The sequence below is a fragment of the Palaemon carinicauda genome, chromosome 16 (assembly GCF_036898095.1).
Source record: "Palaemon carinicauda isolate YSFRI2023 chromosome 16, ASM3689809v2, whole genome shotgun sequence".
NCBI lineage: Eukaryota > Metazoa > Arthropoda > Malacostraca > Decapoda > Palaemonidae > Palaemon > Palaemon carinicauda.
Genome location: NC_090740.1, coordinates 96513682 through 96521181, shown reverse-complemented (window position 1 = coordinate 96521181; position 7500 = coordinate 96513682).

Here is a 7500-nt window from a genome sequence, read left to right as displayed (position 1 = left end):
GCCACTTTGAACACGCAGTAATTTTCCTATTGAATGCATATTAATTAGGTAAGGTGCATGTTATGAGGAGAATTGCAGGTTCAATTAGGAAACTAAGTCTGTAATCAAAACCTTCATCAGTTGCCTAAAATAGTCCATCAGTTGTTTAAAATTTTCCGTTGATATTAATTAAAAGTTGCCGGTTGGTTAGTAGTAAGCGATAAAAGTAGAAAAACTAAATTGTGTTCTGTTTCACAATTTCTATCGACTAATTGGCGCAAAGCGATTCAATATGTTTTTTATTATCGAAATATTCTTTCAAAACAATAAACAAATAAAAATCCAATAACATTCATAAACACAATAAGTCCAAACTCGAGGAAACACTAAAAAAGAGAAGAAGCTTCATAATAATGAAAAGAAAACTTTGAACACGATGCCAACAGGTATTCCCTTCCAAAAAAAAAGCAAAAAAAAAAAAAAAAGGATGACGGGAATATCAATAAAATTAGTTATCGTTATGCAAATTGCAGAGATGTTATTTCCAAAGAATGCCTTAATAGGTATGAAGAGAGGCAAAACAGAGACACAAGATTGACTAACAATTCATTTAGTAATAGATGGAAGAGATTTCAGAATAGTAAAACTCGCTGAACTATATAAAAAAAAAAATATTTGCAAAAATGGTCTATTTTATACCTACTGCTAAAAGAAGTAGCCTTACACTAATTCATAAAAAGGGAAGCACAAAAGACCTTAAAAGTAACCGCTAGTAAGCTTACACTTAGTAACATATCAACTAGATACGAAGATCCCATTAGGAAAAGTAGAATGACAACTAGGCTTTAATTAAGAAAAGAGGGCAGTAATTTAAAGACTATAGGAATGATTATGGTTTTGTCATAACGTTAATAGAAATGAAAAATTACCGTGCAATATGTTTACAAAGATAATGTTAGGCTGAGTAAAAAGTCAGCTACACTTTACTCACCCAAGGGAGAAAACAGATTTTTGAAGAGTTTATTCAACAAGTGACCATATCCATGTATTTAAGCAGTTAATGCATAAATAAAGAGTATGACTAACCCTTCAAAGGCATGGAATATATTGATTTGATGTTAGTGCACGTGAGAATATCTATACTATATACATTTTTATAATGATAGTGGGACAAGTTTGATTGAGAAAGGAGTTAGATAGGGGCACTCCCTCTCTCCTAAATTATTCAAAGTGTATTCAGAAGTTTATTTTTATGAATTTAAAACAAGAAAACATAGGAATTCACATTAATGTGGAATATCTAAAGAACTTAAGATTTGGAGGTGAGAAACAGAAGTTCTATTAAATGAATCATCAGAAGATATGCAAAAATTTTTGAATATTTAAAAAAGGGAAAGTGGAATTCTAGGACTTAACTGATAAACATAAGATTATGTTTTTAGGAAAATGCAGAGAGATAACGAATAATGATTGTGGAAAAAAACACAAAAACTTTTTCTATAAATTTGCGTCCTTATGATATACAGTAATTTATTTACGAGACAAAATAGCTAAATTAAAAGCTGGATAAGCATTGTAAGGAGAACTTTTGAGAAAAAAATGCATTTTCATGGAACAATATTTTAGTTTTATCTATATTAATTTTAGTTCCTACATTTCAGTTTTCTATACTCAAATCCTCTAACATCTTTTGTAATTCCTACATTTTTCTAATCTAAATTCTTGAAAATCTTTCGTAGATATACTGTGAATAATTCAAAGGATAGGTAGTTTTAGGATTGCTGAAGTTCTTGTATAGATATCTTCAAGTGTTTAGACATTAATTTCATCTATTCCTCTTGTTTAGAGAACGTTCATTACTGCAGAGGTTTTGATAGATTCAAAACCTTTCTCGAAGTCTCTAAATGTCAGAGAGAGTGGTTTATCACACTCTGAATATCTTACCATTATCTGGTTAATTTCTTGGATATGGATGGAATATGAATAAACACTTCTGAAGTCTATGGATACTAAGTATTAATTATGGTAAGGGGGCCATACCCAACACAACGAGTAGTTTCTAGTATGGTGCATGTCTGAACATCAACTTTTACTCTCTCTCTCTCTCTCTCTCTCTCTCTCTCTCTCTCTCTCTCTCTCTCTCTCTCTCTCTCTCTCTCTCTCTCTCTCTCTCTCTATATATATATATATATATATATATATATATATATATATATATATATATATATATATATATATATATATATATATATATATATATACACAAATATATATACATATAAATATATATTGTAATGGAATTAACGTATTTAATTTATCTTTTCTATTTTTGCTGTGCATTTGATTTTGCACTTTAAAGTAAATTTTTGCTTGTTTTTGTCCAGTTTTGTCCAGTTTTGTTTATATGTCTTTTGAAGGCTGGACTTGGGGATGTTTTCCTCCCCTCAAAGGGTAATTGTAGTTTTAAATTGGTACGTCACCCATGTAAGTGTTTTTATATTTTCATGTTGATGATCTTTCGGCTGTTCATCGCCTGTTTTGTTTTCGTCCCCGCTGGTGATGTGGGGCCCTTTGGAGTGAAAAGACGACAGTTAGCGACTCGGCTCCTTATAGAGAGGTTTTCAGCTCCCATATTTCCTGACGGCTTGTGGCAAGTTTTGTGAAATATTCTGAAGCCGTCCTCGATGTTTGTGCAGCTGGTGGCATCTTGGAGGTGTTCCTTGCCATCCCCTATGAATTATATTTGTACTGAGCGTCTTCAGTTCGTGTGATGCCCTGCCTTACATTTCGTACTTTTGGATGCGAGCTTCATCCATCGTTGCCCGAGCCCTCAGCTTGCTGAACCTCTGGAGTCGTCAAGGGGCCTCCCAGTGGCGGAGAAAAGGGTAAGATCCGAGACCCTGTGTGTTATGTTGTGACCAATCCAGCCCATAGACGACGTATGTTGAGTGTCTCCTACTTGGCGGTATTGCTGACATTTACAGTTGGTGATAAAACTATGTGACGTGTTGCTGAGGGAATGGTATTTGTAGAAGAGTTAATTGATATTAACTGGATGACGTTTATTTTTCGGTTTTCACAATGTATGTTTATTGCCATTTAACTGTGTTAATCAATTAGTTTTAAGGATATTTTCTTACTTTGTCTCCTTCTATCACAACGACCCGGGCATATGTGGTTTCTATCTCTACCTAGTAACTTTTTCTTTTACTTTAGTGTGCTAGTTAGCTAGACGAATGTGTCTGTGGAATTGTAATAACCAGTTTGTTTTTCTTCCCAAAAGTTCAGTTTTCAAGGGATTTCTTTGTAATTTTAAGTTATTAATTGTAATAAATAATTTAAGTGTTTGTTTTGGCTCTGTATCCTTCTCTTTGAGGAAGTTCCTTGGATTGTTTTTGTTCTGGTACGAGTCCTACTCATTATCATAGTGGTAAGGGCTTTATGATAGATAAAGAATCTGTGAACTCTTTACCATCTCTTAAGAGTTCATAGCATAAATGGCGACCGTGACAGGATTTATTACCAGACATTAACGTTCACAGGATTTTCTCGAGGAGGAGTGCAGAGAAAAGTGGGAAGATAGTTCCGCTTGATAGGCCTTTAAGTGATAGGAGTATTTTCTCCGCCGCCCCCCCCCCCCCTTTCTCTTTCTATCTCCCTCATAACCCTTTTAACTTGGAATATGCCTTATTTCGAGCTTCAAGTTGAGGAGGCTGCGGCCGAATTTCTCAGTAGCCCTGATTTGGAAGACAATATTTTTTATTTGAAAAGAGAGGAGTTTTGGTTCTTGTCTCAGTTTTTGCATTTGGAACTGCCATCAGAAATTCTTAAGGGGCAGTTACTTAAAGAAGTACTGAAAGCTGCTAAAGAGCAACAAAAGAGTGTAAGTGTTTCGCATATGAACGAAGATGAAGAACAGGGCAGAGTCACTAACGAAGGAAACCAGGAGTTAAATAAAAGTAACATTCATCAGGTAAGTGAATTGAGACTTAGTATTTTAAGGGAGGAAGCGAAGATTAAAGAGTTAGAGTTAACAGCCATGCAGTTGCAAGCTGAAGAAAGAGCTAAAGAAAGGGAACACGAGATTATCTTGCAGAGAATACGTAACGGTAATAATAATAGAAATAGTAGTTCTGGGGATAATTTTAATGTAACGTCAGCGTTGAAATTGGTACCTTTGTTCAATGAGGAAGATGTTCCAGAATTTTTCACTTCTTTCGAGAGGATAGCTAAAAGGTTGGTTTGGCCAAAGGACATGTGGACCACAATGATTCAGTGTCGATTGAAAGGGAAGGCTCAGCGTGTATATAACACACTTAATGAAGCTCTTTGTAACGATTATGATACAGTGAAAGCCATAATTCTTAAAGCCTATGATTTAGTTCCTGAGGCCTATAGGCAGAAATTTCGCAATTTTAAGAAAGAGTCAGGGATGACATTTGTGGAATTTGCGAGGCATAAGGAGCAGTTTTGTGAGGACTGGTTGAAGTCAAAGGATATTGATAATTTTTCTAAATTAAAAGAATTAATTTTGGTAGAGGAATTTAAAAGGAATGTGGTTAGAGAGTTAAAAATACATTTGGACGAGTTGAAACTGGACTCCTTGCAGGAGATCGCTATTGCGTCGGACGAGTATTCCCTCGCCCATAAACAGGAAAAGGTAACTAAGGAAGTATCTGTAAACAATAGGAAATTTTTCAGTGGTGGTTGGAGAAGGAATAACCAGAACAGACAACAAGAGTCGGAGAAACCCGATTTTGACAAAAATAAGAATAATAGGAATAGTGATAATGATAATAAAACTAGTAGTAGTTTAAATAATGGTTGTTCTCGCAGTTATGTTAATACTAGTAGGAATATAGGGAACAGTAAGGCTTCGGAGTCGGGAATAGTTTGTTTTTGGTGTAGCAGAAGAGGTCATGTCGAGTCTCAGTGTTTCTCGAGAAAGAAATATTTCGAAAGAAACCCGAAACCTGTTAACGTTGTGACAGCAGCTGAACCGCCAAAGGAAGACGAATCTAGATGACTTAGATTTCGTAAGTACATAACTGACGGATCTATTTTCACAGATACGACTAAACGGATTGGGACAAACGTTAAAGTATTGAGAGATACTGGGGCCGCTCAGTCATTAATTTTACGAGGGTCTGTCCCGGATGGATATGTATATAAGAATGATGAGTATGTCGTATTGGGTGGTTTCCCGAACACGGTGAATTCATACCCATTAGAAATTTTTTTTCTTGATACTAATTATTTTTCAGGTGAGGTAAAGTTGGCTGTGGTTGATAGTTTGCCAATTCCCAAGATAGATGTAATTTTTGCTAACGATTTATCCATTACAGATGAATCTTGTATCTTTCCAATTCTGTCTGTGGTCGAAGTAGGGGACAACCACTGTCCTATAAATGATATTTTAAAACCTATCTCTGTGATAACGAGGTCAAAGGCAAAAGAGGTTGACCTGGCCGAGGTTGAGTTGGATTTGGATGTGATTGATGGACATAAGACTGACTTTGTGACAAATGGTGTACTTAATTTTCGAGACGTGGTGTGGGATTCCAAGGCTTTTTGGAAAGCCCAGACTGTTGAATTTAATGAGGCAATTAGTAGTGTTATTAGTGATTTATCTAAGCCAGTATTCTGTAAAGAGAAAGGGTTGCTTTACAGGGTTAGTAGGTCAGCTGTTGCACCTGCTGACCAGGTAGAAGTTTCTCGTCAGTTGGTAGTTCCTGATGAGTATAGGAACAAAATTTTGTTTTTGGCTCATGAAAATAATCTTGCTGGGCATTTTGGGGTCAGAAAAACTTTTCAGAAGATCGCACAACATTTTTATTGGCCCGGAATGCGCCGAGATATAAAACACTATATACTTTCTTGCAAAGTGTGTCACTTGGTGGGGAAGCCCAACCAAAAGATACGTAAAGCCCCACTCATTCCCATACCTTCAGTTGGGGAGCCTTTTGGGGAGGTGGTGATCGATGTCGTTGGTCCTCTCCCGCGGACGCGCGGTGGTAATGAATATTTATTAACAATTGTGGATCGGATGTCTCGCTTCCCGGAGGCTATTCCCATGAGGAGTATTCGGAGTGAAAAGATCGTCGATAATTTAATTGGCTTCTTTACTAAGTTTGGTATACCTCGCACTTTGCAATCTGATTGTGCTACTAATTTCACAAGCAAGTATTTTAAGAATAAAATGTCTGAATTAGGGGTAAAACACATTACCCCTTCCCCATATCACCCTGAGAGTCAGGGCCAGGTGGAACGGTTCCACCAGACCCTAAAGTCTATTTTGAGAAAGTTTTGCATGGAGTCAGGAAGAGAGTGGGATAAGGAGGTCCCGTATGCCTTATTTGCCATTCGTTCCGTTCCTAATGAGGCTTTGGGATACTCCCCTTTCGAGCTTATTTTCGGGCATTGTGTGCATGGGCCCTTGGAAGTTGTACGTGAACATTTGGAGGGGGAGACTGCTGAGATAAACATGCTTGATTATTTGTCAGGACTTCAAGAGAAATTAAGAAAGGCTTGGGAGTTTGCTAAAGAGAATTTAGCTGAAAGCCAGGAGGTGATGAAAAACAAATGCGATGTTGGGACTCAAAAAAGGGTGTTTAAACCTGGTGATAGTGTTTTAGTTTTATTGCCCTTCCCAGGAAATCCTCTGAGGGCACAGTTTTCAGGGCCCTGGAAGGTTCTAAAGAAATATAATGATGTGAATTATTTGATAGAGACCCCAGGTAAAAGGAGAAAAACTCGTGTATGTCATATTAATATGCTTAAACCTTATGTAAGTAGAGATGTAGAATTAGTTGAAAATGTAGACGTGGATCCCGTCACCTTAGTCAATGTAGAAGTAGACAGAGAAGTAGATACAGTAGAATCAGTAGTTAATAATAAATTATCTGTTACACCTGATGCATTGAACAGCAATTCTGAAATATTGAATAATTTACAAATTAAATTTCAGCATTTGGATCACGACAGGTCTGTATCATTAATTAGCCTGATTAATGAATACAGAGATATTTTTCAAGACACTCCAGGTAGGACTACGGTTCTAGAACATGATGTGGATGTGGGGGATTCTAAACCTATTAAACAATGCCCCTACCGACTTAACCCAGTAAAGAGAGACATTGTGAGAGAGGAGGTGCAATATATGTTAGATAATGATTTAATTGTACACAGCAGTAGTCCGTGGAGTTCGCCTGTGGTATTAGTTAAAAAAGAAGGCGGACAACACCGTCTATGCTTCGATTATAGAAAGATAAATGCTGTAACCAGAACAGATTCCTTTCCTCTACCCAGAGTGGAAGACTGTATTGATCGTGTTGGGTCTGCCAAATTTTTGACAAAATTAGATCTTTTAAAAGGCTATTGGCAGGTCGGTCTTTCACCCCGGGCAAGACAGATTTCACCCTTTGTGACAGGTGACGGCCTTTTCGAATGCAAGGTAATGCCATTCGGAATGAAAAATGTGGCTGCTACCTTCCAAAGGTTGATGAATTACATAACACAGAA